This window comes from Acomys russatus, chromosome 23 (genome assembly GCF_903995435.1).
Source record: "Acomys russatus chromosome 23, mAcoRus1.1, whole genome shotgun sequence".
Taxonomy (NCBI): Eukaryota; Metazoa; Chordata; class Mammalia; order Rodentia; family Muridae; genus Acomys; species Acomys russatus.
Window position 1 is genome coordinate 35203357 of NC_067159.1, and position 12677 is coordinate 35216033.

At 39.4% G+C, this 12677-nt stretch overlaps 1 long non-coding RNA gene across 2 annotated transcripts in view; it reads right to left on the reverse strand.

Moving 5' to 3' along the window:
• LOC127206306 (uncharacterized) overlaps positions 1–11499 on the reverse strand; it is a 79281-nt gene extending 67782 nt beyond the window's left edge. For both annotated transcript variants that reach the window (XR_007832788.1, XR_007832787.1), the window contains exon 1: positions 11366–11499. This is a non-coding gene — a long non-coding RNA (uncharacterized LOC127206306). The remainder of the gene's footprint in view (positions 1–11365) is intronic.
• Positions 11500–12677: the final 1178 nt, after the last annotated feature.

The window sequence follows — 12677 nt, forward strand, 5'->3', positions numbered from 1 at the left end:
CTCTGCATACAGTGATAATTTCTCATTTTTTCAATTGCAGTGAGAAAAATTTCTATGCCTTTTTAGCCTGAAAGTATTTGTAATTTTAAATCATCAGTTTGTGACAAAACCAATTCATAGGTAAGGTTATATTCTTCTAATGAATATTTTATTTTGTTAACAAGCAATATAAAATTTAAGTTAAAAACAGCCATACACACCCATTAAAGATAACATAAAATACATAGAGACATAAGGACGGGATGACAGTAAATAGTTACATGACACTTATTTCTCCAAATTAAATTAAAAGAGTGCATGTCCCTGTGCCGTTTAGTGTCGTGAGGCTCTTCATCTTCCAGGAGCCCACTAGACACCCATACCTCAACAGGAAGTGTTTGGCTATCAAACCTATCCATGGTTTTTTTCCTGCTACCACTTTCTTTCATACATGTGTTTTGCATTGCTGCTCTCTCTCTTGTCATGAACCTATGAGGAATTGGACTATTACTTTAAATTTAGGTTGCCACTCCTTGGAGTTCAAAGTTTACAACTTATCTTTATAAGTTTATAACTTATCTTCATTTCTTCTGTGTTAGTTTGACTTTTTAAAAATGTTCTGCCTCTAAATGTCTTGGGGGTGAAGCTGAAATGCTCTCTGTGTGGTATGGCCAAGAATTATGACTATTTTTTAAACACTAGAATACCAGTTTAGCTATTATAGCCAGAGGTTGTGTCTTGATTTCTTCAAAGTACTCCTGTCTTTTTCGGGTGATTAATTCTTTATGCATAAAATGCCCCTATTTGCTTCACAAGGGAGTAGAAAGCAACCCATAGATAAAGGCATTGGTGAAACATCCCTGTCATAAGCAGATAAAACATCACTGTGTCATCTGTATTCTTGAAGGATAACTACCACAAAATTACTTGGTAAGGTAACAACAGTGGGTACTGGGCACAAAAGAGTCTGGAAGACTGGTTCCCTTTTGAGCTTTGCCACACTAGAGCTCCATGAGTTCGTGCTTTGGGTTTGACCACCATTGGAATGCAACCATTTCTTAGGAGTTTGTGTTTTCCATGAAATTTGCATGTATGTATTTGTAAATGGCATATGATATACTTATAGACTGAGGATTTGTGTCTACCCCAAATTTGTATGTTATAACTCTAACCTCCTATATAATACTATTTGAAGAAAGGACCTTTGAAATATAACTAAACCTTCAGGGATGAACATTCTAGGAAGAGATGAATGTATTATAAGAAGTATGCATTTCCCAAATCAAAACAATTCTGAGATTCCATCTTACACCCATCAGAATGGCTAAGATCAAAAACTCAAGTGACACCACATGCTGGCGAGGATGTGGGGAGAGAGGAACACTCCTTCATTGCTGGTGGGAATGCAAACTAGTACAGCCACTTTGGAAATCTATCTGGTGCTATCTCAGAAAAATGGGAATAGGGCTTCCTCAAGACCCAGCTATTCCACTCCTTGGAATATACCCAGAAGATGCTCCAGCACACAACAAGAAACTTTGTTCAACCATGTTCATAGCAGCCTTATTCATAATAGCCAGAACATGGAAACAGCCTAAGTGTCCCTCAGTAGAAAAGTGGATAAAGAAACTGTGGTACATATACACTATGGAATACTACTCAGCTATTAAAAACAAGGAATTCCCGAAATTTGTGGACAAATGGATTGAGCTATAAATGATCATAGTGAGTGAGTTAACCCAGAAGCAGAAAGACTCAAATGGTATATACTCACTTATATCTGCATACTAGCCCAAGGGGCATGTCCCATGAAAGCCTTCACTTACCGGGAAACTGGGACAGAAGGGAGGACATCCTATTGGGACTCTAAATGAGAGAAGCATGGGAGAATAGCAAAGTAGAAGGAGCCAGAGGGTCGTAGAAACCTACTAGAAGAACATTATGATAGGCAGATTTGGGCCCAGGGGTCCCACTCAAACTAAGGCACCAGCCAAGGACAATACAGGTGGTAAACTTTAAACCGCTACCCAGATCTAGCCAATGGACAGAACATTCTCCACAGTTGAGTGGAGAATGGGGTATGACTTTCACACGAACTCTGGTGCCTCATATTTACCATGTCCCCTGGAGGAGGAGACCTGGTGGCACTCAGAGGAAGGATAGCAGTTTACCAAGAAGAGACTTGATACCCTATGAGCAAACACAGGGGGAGGAAATCCCCTCAGGAACAGTCATAGGGGAGGGGAATAAGGGGAAAATGGGAGGGAGGGAAGAATGGGAGGATACAAGGGATGGGATAACCATTGAGATGTAACAAGAATAAATTAATAAAAAAATAATAATAAAAAAGAAAAAAAAGAGGTATGCATTTCCCTCTCTTCCTTGCCATGTGAGGACACCACAAGCTATAAAACTGTGAAAAGGCTGTTACAAAACCCAACTATGCTGTCGCACTGATCTTGGACTTTAAGTTTTCAAAACTGTAAGGAAAATGTGGGAGCCACTCAGTCTATGCCACTGATTCTATTCATTAAAAACATAGCAGGACAGATATTCTTTTTTTTAATGGTTATTAAAACCTGGGGATTGATTGGGATCATTTAAACCAAGTGAGATGTAAACAAAATATTCATGTGCGATGAAGATTATATCAGTATCTGACTAGGTAAAACGCTTGTTGGTGGAGAGGTCAGTGCATCAACGGAAGGTCGATTCTAGTTCTATGAGGAACATTACACAGAACCTGTCTGTACTGTAGCATCTGATAAGCAGTTTGACAATTGAAGTGGCTGCGTGAGTGAATCCAAAGAGCAAGGACGCAACCTAGAGACGACCAGGTGTGGGAGGCACTAAGGAGAGGCTTTCAGGTCTTATCAGTTCTCCACCACTCATCATCTCACAGGAACACGGAGCCTCTTCAAGGCATTGCCTGAAGACAGTTGCTATGGATACATACAGGTTACAAGGAAATGTTTGGTTTTCAGTCTACTAAGCAAGATACAAACATCTTTTATGGAGCAGAATAAACATCATGGGAATAATTAGAATAGCGGGGCAAAGAATTTTAAAAAATTGTATTTGGTTTCTGATGGGCAGATCTGGGCCCAGGGGTCCTGCCCAAGCTATGGCACCAGCCAAGGAAAATACATGCATCTTCAAACTACCCAGATCTACCCAGTTGACAGGACATTCTTCACAGTTGAGTGGAGAGGGGGTCTGACTTTCACATGAACTCTGGTGCCCCATATTTGACCACGCCCCCTGGATGGGGAGACCTTGTGGCACTCAGAGGAAGGATAGCAGGCTACCAAGAAGAGACTTGATACCCTATGAGCATATACAGGGGGAGGTGGTCCCCCTCAGTCACAGACATAGGGGAGGGGAATAAGGGAAAAATGGGAGGGAGGGAGGAATGAGAGGATACAAGGGATGGGATAACAATTGAGATGTAATATGAATAAATTAATAAACTATATTAAAAATAGTATTTGGAGACAGAGCTATCCTTTGAAATTCAGCACGTGGTGAATTTGTGTATCAAGCTAGAAAGAAGTACAGTGCTATTCACATACTCATTACCATTGGAAAAACATAAAAGTTTATATTGTGGATGTTTTCTCAAATGACTAAAGCTCGCCCCTCCTTTTTTTTTTTTTTTTTTTTTAAAGAATTATGGCTTTGAATAACTTCAGAAGGCAGCATTATATATGTGGAGATATATTTTTCTAAAGTGCTCCAAAAGTAAGTGTGGTGGTTTGAAAAAGAATCGCTCCAATAGGCTCATACAGTTGAATGTTTAGTCTCAAGGGAGTAGAAAGGAAGGTTTGAAAAGATTAGAAGGATAAGGAGGAAGTGTTTGATGTTTCAAAAACCCACAGCAGGCTGAGTCTCTGTCTCTCTGTCTCTCTGTCTCTGTGTCTCTCTCTGTTTACTAACTGTGAGTCAGGATGTAAAGTTCTCAAATACTTCTCCAACCCTGACTACCTCGATGTCTTTATGCTCCTCACTATGATGATAATGGACTATAATTCCCTGAAACTGAAAGCAAGCCCATATTAAATACTTTAAGAGTTTCCTTGGTCATGGTGTTTCTTCACAACAATAGACCAGTGATTAAGATAGTAAGACATGGAGCTGGAGAGATGGCTCAGAGGTTAAGAGCACTGACTGCTCTTCCAAAGGTCCTGAGTTCAATTCCCAGCAACCACATGGTGGCGTACAACCATCTATAATGAGATCTGGTACCCTCTTCTGGTGTGGAGGTGTACATGCAGGCAAAATACTGTATACATAGTAAATAAATAAATCTTAAAAAAAAAAAAAAAGATAGTAAGAAATGAGAAAAGGCAAATATGTCATATCATAGATTCTAGTTCCCAAAACATGACTTGAGTGTACTTATTAAACAGATAGAATAAAGGGCTGTAGTCAGAGTGACCTGCTCAAATTCTGTAATTCTGGTTTTATTTTTCTACCTTTTTTGTTTGTTTTTTGAGACAGGGTTTCTCTGTATAGCCCTGGCTGTCCTGGAACCCACTCTGTAGATCAGGCTGGCCTCACACTCACAGAAATCCACCTGCCTCTGCCTCCTGAGTTCTGGGATTTTCTATGTGATTTCTGTTCAAATTCTTTAAACTTGACTCCATCTTGCCTTTTCTCTGAAGGTGATACTCACATCTGTTTTGCAAGATACCTGTGAAGATTAAATATGATAATGAATATCAAAGAATCAACTTGAGGTAGATATTGCAATGTCTTCTGTGCTGGCAAGGTAATTTTCGGCATTCTCATTTCAGCATGATTTAAAGTCATTCTATTAATAGAGCAGTGAATTAAAGTAATAAAGTAGTTTTTTAAAAAATGAGTTTTAAAGGTCTTTCTTATTTTCAAAAAATGCCTGAAGGAAAAAGAATTCGAAACAACCTTATCCTGTGCTGCCATCTTTCTCCAAGTATTATTACAATTGTTGGTTGCTTGTGCTGTATGCGGCTTTTATTTAAAAAAAAAAAAAGCACTAAGAATACATGTCAAAGCAAACATTCTTAGCAAACAAATTGCATTTATAGTTCTCAGACATCCACATGGATTTATAGAATAGATATTTATCTCAGTTTTGCATTTTTTAAAGACAAGGTCTCTTTGTGTCCTGGCTGTCCTGGAACTCACACTGTAGACCAGGCTAGCCTGGAACTCATGGAGATCTGCCTGCCTCTGCCTTTCCAAGTGCTGGGATTAGAGGCATGCACCACCTCAACCCAGCCAATCTTGCTTTTTTCCAATGTTCATTTACATATATATATATATATATATATATATTCTTTGGCTGCTAGGTTTCCAGATTTAAACTTGGAAAGATAATTAAAATAATGACCGGAAAACAAACTTCTACTTTAGGTTTGTAAGACAGAGGTGGCCATTGACCAGGCCTCTATGAGCAAGTTTATATTATGAAGAATGCTTGATTTTTTTTTGTAGAATTTTTGATTAGTTGAAAAGATAATTTAGCATTGAAGTACTGAATAACATGTTTCTAATGGATGTTTGTTACTACATATTTAAATGCTACAGTTAATATATGTACTTAGATAAATAAAAGAATACCCTTTTGCTAAAAATTTTACAAAACCCTCATAAATAAAAAGAATTTAAACATTTATGCACAATCATTATCAGTAAATACTTTGCCTTTTGGAAAATGCATTGATACTCATATATACATATATTTAAAGAAAAATTTCAATCATATATCAGTAATTTACATTTTCTACCCAAGTGATTTATTTTAAATGTTTGCTCAAGTGACACATTTTACCTTACTTTTAATGAGTATACAGAAGTCCATAATATGAATTGCAAGTATTTAAACAATGTATTTTTATGTCTGCACACCTCACCAATTTTTGTTTCTGATGACATTGTCAGTTGATTGCAATATGTAAGGTGTTTGGAAGCTCACTGTGGACTACAAAATAGCATTTTTTTCTCTAGTCCTTGAGTACACATTTTCCTAATTCCTCAATATTTCTGGTGATGAATTCATACATACTCATTTGCCCTTGGTTATAAGACTCTGTGAATTGAGCACACTGCTTACTTTCACTCTTTAAGGATGTGAAGGCTTTTCTTTTCTCGGGCTTTCCTTACACCACACCCCACAGCTCTTTAAGTGAAGTATTTATACCTTAAATTACAAGGGCCTCAAAATTGATTCCACATGAAGTTCAAATGACAGAGGAAACCTATGATTTATGCTGCTTGGGAAGGGGCTTGCTGACCTCAAAATTCCATAAACACAGATCGTCTCACACTATTCCTACATATTTCATCACTATAGTATGTGGGCCTGCAGAGGAAAAACATTAATATTCTTCATCATTCAGAACCGCTGAATGGTTGGTGGAAAGAACCTTTCAAGTTCTCATCTGGGTACACAGAGAAGAGATTTTGACTTCATGAGGCAACTAGGTGTAGTGGACGGCCTTTAGACCTAGGCAACTGGGTTCAAATCTTGTTTCTTCCACTCACAAATGTAACCTGCTGGAAACACCAGTTGTCATCTCTCTCAAATGTTAATGCTCGCTGGTTCATTAGATGAATTTCCCACTTGTCCTTCACTGCTGTGCCCAGTGTTACTTGTAATTAATTGGCTGGAGCAATTAACACTGTGACTTTTTATTTTTTATTTTTTGGTCATATGCCTTCTTCCTTGCATCCTGGTTCCTTTTTTAGTTAAGGGACCTTGCGTGGACTTCCTGAGTGAACCCTGAGTTTCACAGCTTAGTAAGCTGCAGATATTTGGTTAATAAGGAACACGCAGAATCCTTGCTCTATGATCATGTTTAGTGTAACCATTACTGTGCGACTTCTTGGACTTCTCATTTTGTATTCCTCAGGGTCCTTTGCCTTTTGAAAAGAGCAGGAGACCTGGGCTGGAAAAGACACTGCAAAGAATGTCAGGCAGCTAATGACTGCCAAGGGAAGATTTAGCCTCTTCTAGGAACGAGGCCCTTATTGGTTATCTAGAACAGATTGGTCCACCCTGAAACCACATACACAGAAACAACAAAAATGGACTCTGCAGCTTGGGTTTATATATTTATGAATATATCACACACACATACATATGTAACAATATTTTTTAAAGAAAAACTTAAAAACATAGGCTATCAGCTTGAGAGTATAGGGAGGCATGGGAAGGTTGGAGGGAGGGTACCTTGACAGATTGGACGAAGGAAAGAGAGAGGAAGTGGTACAATTCTATTTCAATTAAAATATATTAAAAATGATCTACTTTAATGATAATAAGTAACTATGCAATGCAAAGAAGAAGTCTTAACTCCCACTTTGACTCTCTGACCTACACATTTCAAACTTCTCTCTATTCTTATTTTACATGTGGTCTCTATTCTTACTTTAAATGTGGCAAAAGGAAATTAATAAACTCTAAGTAGTTCCTAAAGGGAGGACCTTGGGGTCTTCTCAGAGATTTTTCCAGGGGGGAATTAAAGTATAACTAACCCACTCCTTAGTATAGAGGACTTCATAAAGATTTCCAAACCGTGGACTGGTGAACATTGCCGGAAACATTCTTTTTCCTTCTCCTTCTCTCCTCCGTTTTTTTCTTTTAATATAACACACACTTTAAAAATAGTACAAATGCCATTTTGTCTAAACACACACGAGAGTTTTAACTGAAGTGCTGGCACAAATAAAGAGAATGGGTGTGGAAACAACAAGCCATGTTCAACTGATATGTGAGCAGAAGGAGCCGTAAGAAGGAGTCTGGGGTGTTCGAGAGTTCTATCTTAGATTGATATGTGTGAACAGGTTGGATGGCAGAGCAATGCAGTGAAGTTGTCCGTTAGGGCAAAGCAACGTGCAGTCTAGAAGCATAGGACGAAAGCTTGGAAAGGAGACACATGTCAACTATCAATATAAATATGATGATGGAAGCCATGTGGAGCAAGGGAGAGTAGATTTAAAAATATTAAGATGACAGTTTTAAGGGAGAAGGTCACATAATTCAACTAATTAATACCACAGTGGGCTAGAGAAACAGCTTAGTGGTTAAAAGCACCAGCTGTTCCTCCAGAGGACCTGGGTTTAGTTATCAGTATTCACATGATAGTTCATTCCGGCTCCAGGGTATGTGTTGCCCTCTTCTGGTCTTTGTGGGCACTTGGCATGGATGTGCTACATACATGTAGACAAAATACTCACATACATAAATATAAAAAAAATACCAGGGAGAGTGGAAGCCATGAGAACAGAGTAGTAATTAACATCTAGAATGAATGAAAATAAGAGAAAAGGATACAACAAAAAGCCAAATAGGAAAACACCTTGAAGAATTATAAAATGGCAGAGCCAGATATTGCAATGAAGTCAAATAGAACTATGTGCTTATTAGATTTTAAAATTGAGAGATTATTTGCTGTCACTTATAAAGATAATTTCAATGTAGAACTCATGTAACATTCAGATTATTGTATGATAAATATCTTTTAATTTTATGGGTCGAAAACCAAACTATCAAAAGCATTGAATCTTGACTAAGATCGAGAGCAAATGTCGGAAGCTGGCCTTGAACCCTTGCTTACCCAATGCCATGACTCATGCTCTTCCACTTCTTCAAATTGAATATGAAAATCTGGCTTAACTGAGATACTAACTTAGATATAATATTGACTATAGTCTTGATAAAACATAAACATAGAGAGCTTGAGGCTGGGGAGCTAGCTTAATGTGCAAAGCGCTTAGTATTTAACCCTGAGGACCTAAGTTTGGATCCTGAGCACTTTGTGATTCTGGGAGTCAGAGTCAAGTAGAGCTTAGGGACATTTTGATTAGTGAGTCTGACAGAAACAGTGAGTCACAAGCCCAATGAGAGATCTTGTTTCAAAAAAAACCAAGTGGGTGTGTGTGTGTGGAAGGGGAATACATCTTGATGTCAACCTTTGGCCTCTACCATACATCAGTGGGCGAGCATATCTGCACACATACATACAATGTGCATGTGCATGCCCACACATAGACAACCTCCCCACAGAATGCTTGTTGACATCACACTATAGATTATTTACTATAAGGGAAGAAATTGCAAAGATCTGGCACAATGTATCCTATATTCTTTCACCAACCTCCTACCAACTTTTATCTTTCTGTTTTCTTTCTCCCTCGGTTTTAGCTAGCCTTCTGTTACTATAACAGATACTGGAGAGAAAAAGTTTACTAGAGTTCACACTATTGAAGGTTTCTGTCGATGGCTCACTGACCACATGACTTTGGGCCTGTGGCAAGGCAGTAGAACATGGTAGAAGCATATGCTAAAGTGAGACTGGTCACCTCATGGCCAGAAAGTTAAAAAGAAAGAGGACTTTCAAGTTCATGTCTCTACTGCTTTGAAGACCTCCTGTTCACCTACCTGAGTTAGGGGGTTCCTATGGTTTCTAATTCTTCCCAATATTGCCATCCCTGGACTAAGCCTTTCTGATAAGCCCTCCAGGGACAGTTAAGTTCCAGGCTGCAGCACCATCCTGCCTTATTCATTCTTCAGCTAACTGATAATATTGTCGACCAGAGGGGGAGCTTTGTAACACGAATGGGTATACCAGAGTTATGCTTTTCATACCAAGATCCCTTTATTTTTAGAACGACAAGCAGTATCAATCTTCCAAAATAATGTCTCCTTAAAACTATAATCTTGAAGTTGACTGATAGACCTTTTTCTGTCTTATAAATCATAATTGGCCAGATCAAACGCAAAAAGAATTTAATAGTCACCTTCACATACACCAGATGCTTTGTTAGCAACGCAAGCTTCTAGGTCTAGTGCCAAACAAGCTGACACAGAGCCCAGTGCTTTAAAGAGACTCGTCCTAAGATTCTGTTCTAATAAATTAGGCAAGGGTTGCCTTGCCCAAATGCTGTCCGAGAGCCGTGTTTCAGGATGAACTCATTGGCAAAGTAAACGAAAGGCACGTAGGAACCTGAAGAAGTGCTCACCCTCATGAGTCACAGCGTCTATGAGTCTCATGTAGGAAACTCAGCACGCTTTCACTTACACGGTGGAGTTTTGTATTAAAGGAAGGGAAATAATTGCCATCTTTTCAACCCATTGTTCATTAATGTTCACTGCTTTTGTATAAAGCAATGTTTATAGCATCTACTGACTTCGTAACCTGCAGTTCCTGCTATGGTATTTTCACTTACATGTACTATGGTTTTTTTTTTTTTTTTTTTTTTTTTTTTAGCATTAAAAGATACAATTATTTTTCTTACTCCATACAATTAGTTATAGACATACACACATGTGCTCACATGTCTGTATGTTCATTTTGGGAGACATTAAGCCCCATATATTTACCTAAACTGTATTAAATCTTTACCTGCCAGGTTAAATTAGCGTTCTCTACTCTTAGGATACCAGATGTGTCCATCCGTTGAACACCTATGCACTGATGACTTCCTCTGAAGAAAAGTAGCCAGGACTTTTGAGACTTCAAGACTCACTCTCACCGTAGCCATCAGGACTACTTGGTGCACATGCCTAGCAAAAGAACACTACACAAATGAAGCAGAACTGAATGCCAGTGACTTATAAAACCCTCTGGTTAACTGGGTTGGGGACAAAGGTGGCTAGCCCTGTTGGCCACAATTCTCTGAAAAGAACCCAAAATGTCAAGTTGACCTCCCAATGGCCACAGGGTGACTACCAAGGTTCAATGGTTTGTTCTTGATGTGCAGCCAGACCTTTGGACATTGGTTTGCTATTTGTAACCAGAGCCTTGTATTACTTTAGAGAAGCTTAAAATGGGATATTCCATGCCTCAAAACATTCCCAGTTCTATTTTATCACATTTAATAGGCAACAGTCCATGTTTCAAATGAATTCCTTAAAGTCCATGCTGGGATAAAGCAGTATGCTACTTATTATCTGTGAATCATTGTGATGAATTCAGAACTGGAGGGACAGAAAGGAAATATGAGCATTGCTTGTGAGGCGTTTGTGAAAGAAAGGAATGGGTGATGGCATGGGTAGCATTTGGGGTTGGAACAGGAGGAGTAATGAAGGTAAGCAGGGTCTCTCTAAGGACTTAGAACAGGAAGTGAGAGCTGTAGATGAAATCACTGAAAGGAGCACCTGCAGGCCTTTTCCGTAAAGGGAACAGAAAGTGTAGAGGCGTAAGGTGAGAGAAGTACAGCTATGGAAAAGGACTTTGTCTGCTCTCGAGGGGAGCATTTTTTCCAAATTGGGTTATACTTACCTAACAGGGCCTTGCTGTTGAACAGGACAGCCAAGGATGTTGTGAAGTAGCAAACCCTCCCCAGCCCAGCCCAGCCCAGCCCAGCCCAGCCCCTCTAATCAGCTAGATTGGCCACTCACTGTTCATGTCTGTTTCAGGCTGGTTTGGTGCTCTATCGCCAGCACTTCAGGACACATGCTGACGGAGCAGTGTCAGTGACGGAGTGAAACCAGAAAGCACTGCAAACTGCATGCAGGCTCTCAAAGCATTCCACACATGACACGTCACTTCCACTTACATTTCATTGGCCAAAGCGGTCACTTCTCCCACGTCATCAAGGAAGTATAATGCTCCAGTGTGTCCAGAAAGGGATAGCTCTGGACACCCGGGCCAACGGAGCAACTAGGATTTGCAGGAGGTGTGTGTGTGTGTGTGTGTGTGTGTGTGTATCAAGAGAGAAATTCCATTATTATTTTAATCCAATTCTCAAGGGACTTGTGATGACAATTCACAACTGCTGGACCGGTTGAGAACTGTCATGTAAACAGATAATTATTTTTACAAGGAAATTTGCAGCCTGAGTAAGAATCTAAAGTGATTCAAGAGTCGTGTTTTTCTTTGTGTGGATGGTGATAAGTCAAAAGTTGAGAAAATGAATAGACCAAAAGGTAGAGAGGGCAGAGTGCAGAAAGTAGTGGCTTAAAAATACCCAAGTCTGAGGGGAAACGACTAGTGTAAGGAAATCCCAGAAGACACCCGGGGAGATGGTGGCTGATGCTCTAGGAAAGTTTTGACTTTGGGCACTGAAAGAGGGAACTCTTCTGTGCCTTAGCAGAAAAGGATAGAGAACCAGGTACCCCCCCCCCCCAGCCCCCTGGAGCAGTTCACTGATGAAGGAGAAGGGCAGAGCCTCTACTTTGTGATGCATGAGCAACGTCATAGTCTAGACTACACTGATTGCACTACATTTCAACAGTACCCAGGAAAAGTGAACTGGAGCTCACTGAGAGAGAGAAAAAAGAAAGGACTTCCCATCTTAAGGTCGTATTAGAGAACATAGATGCATCAAAGTGCCAATAAACAGACTCCCGTGATCTCTCTCTATCCAAGGACGCAGAGCTGAGAAAGTATTTTCATTGACCCAGGCCAGAGGATTAGCAGAGCAAGTGCAGCAACATGGTTTATATGTAATCTGAAGTTCAAGCATCTCTGAGTGACAATTACTTTCATTTTTAAATTAAAAAACTAAGTTGGGTATATGGGTATACTCAGTGGTACAACCTTTGCTTTGCATGTGGACGTCCTAAGTTTGATCTCCAGTATTGTAAGAAAACCAAAAAGGAACAAGAAGTTGGTCAGTAATGGTATGAAGACACCGCATCTACTTATAGGGTTAACTTCTGTGAACTGCTCAGTGTACAACTTGCCTTGAGCAAATGATTGGTGTGGACA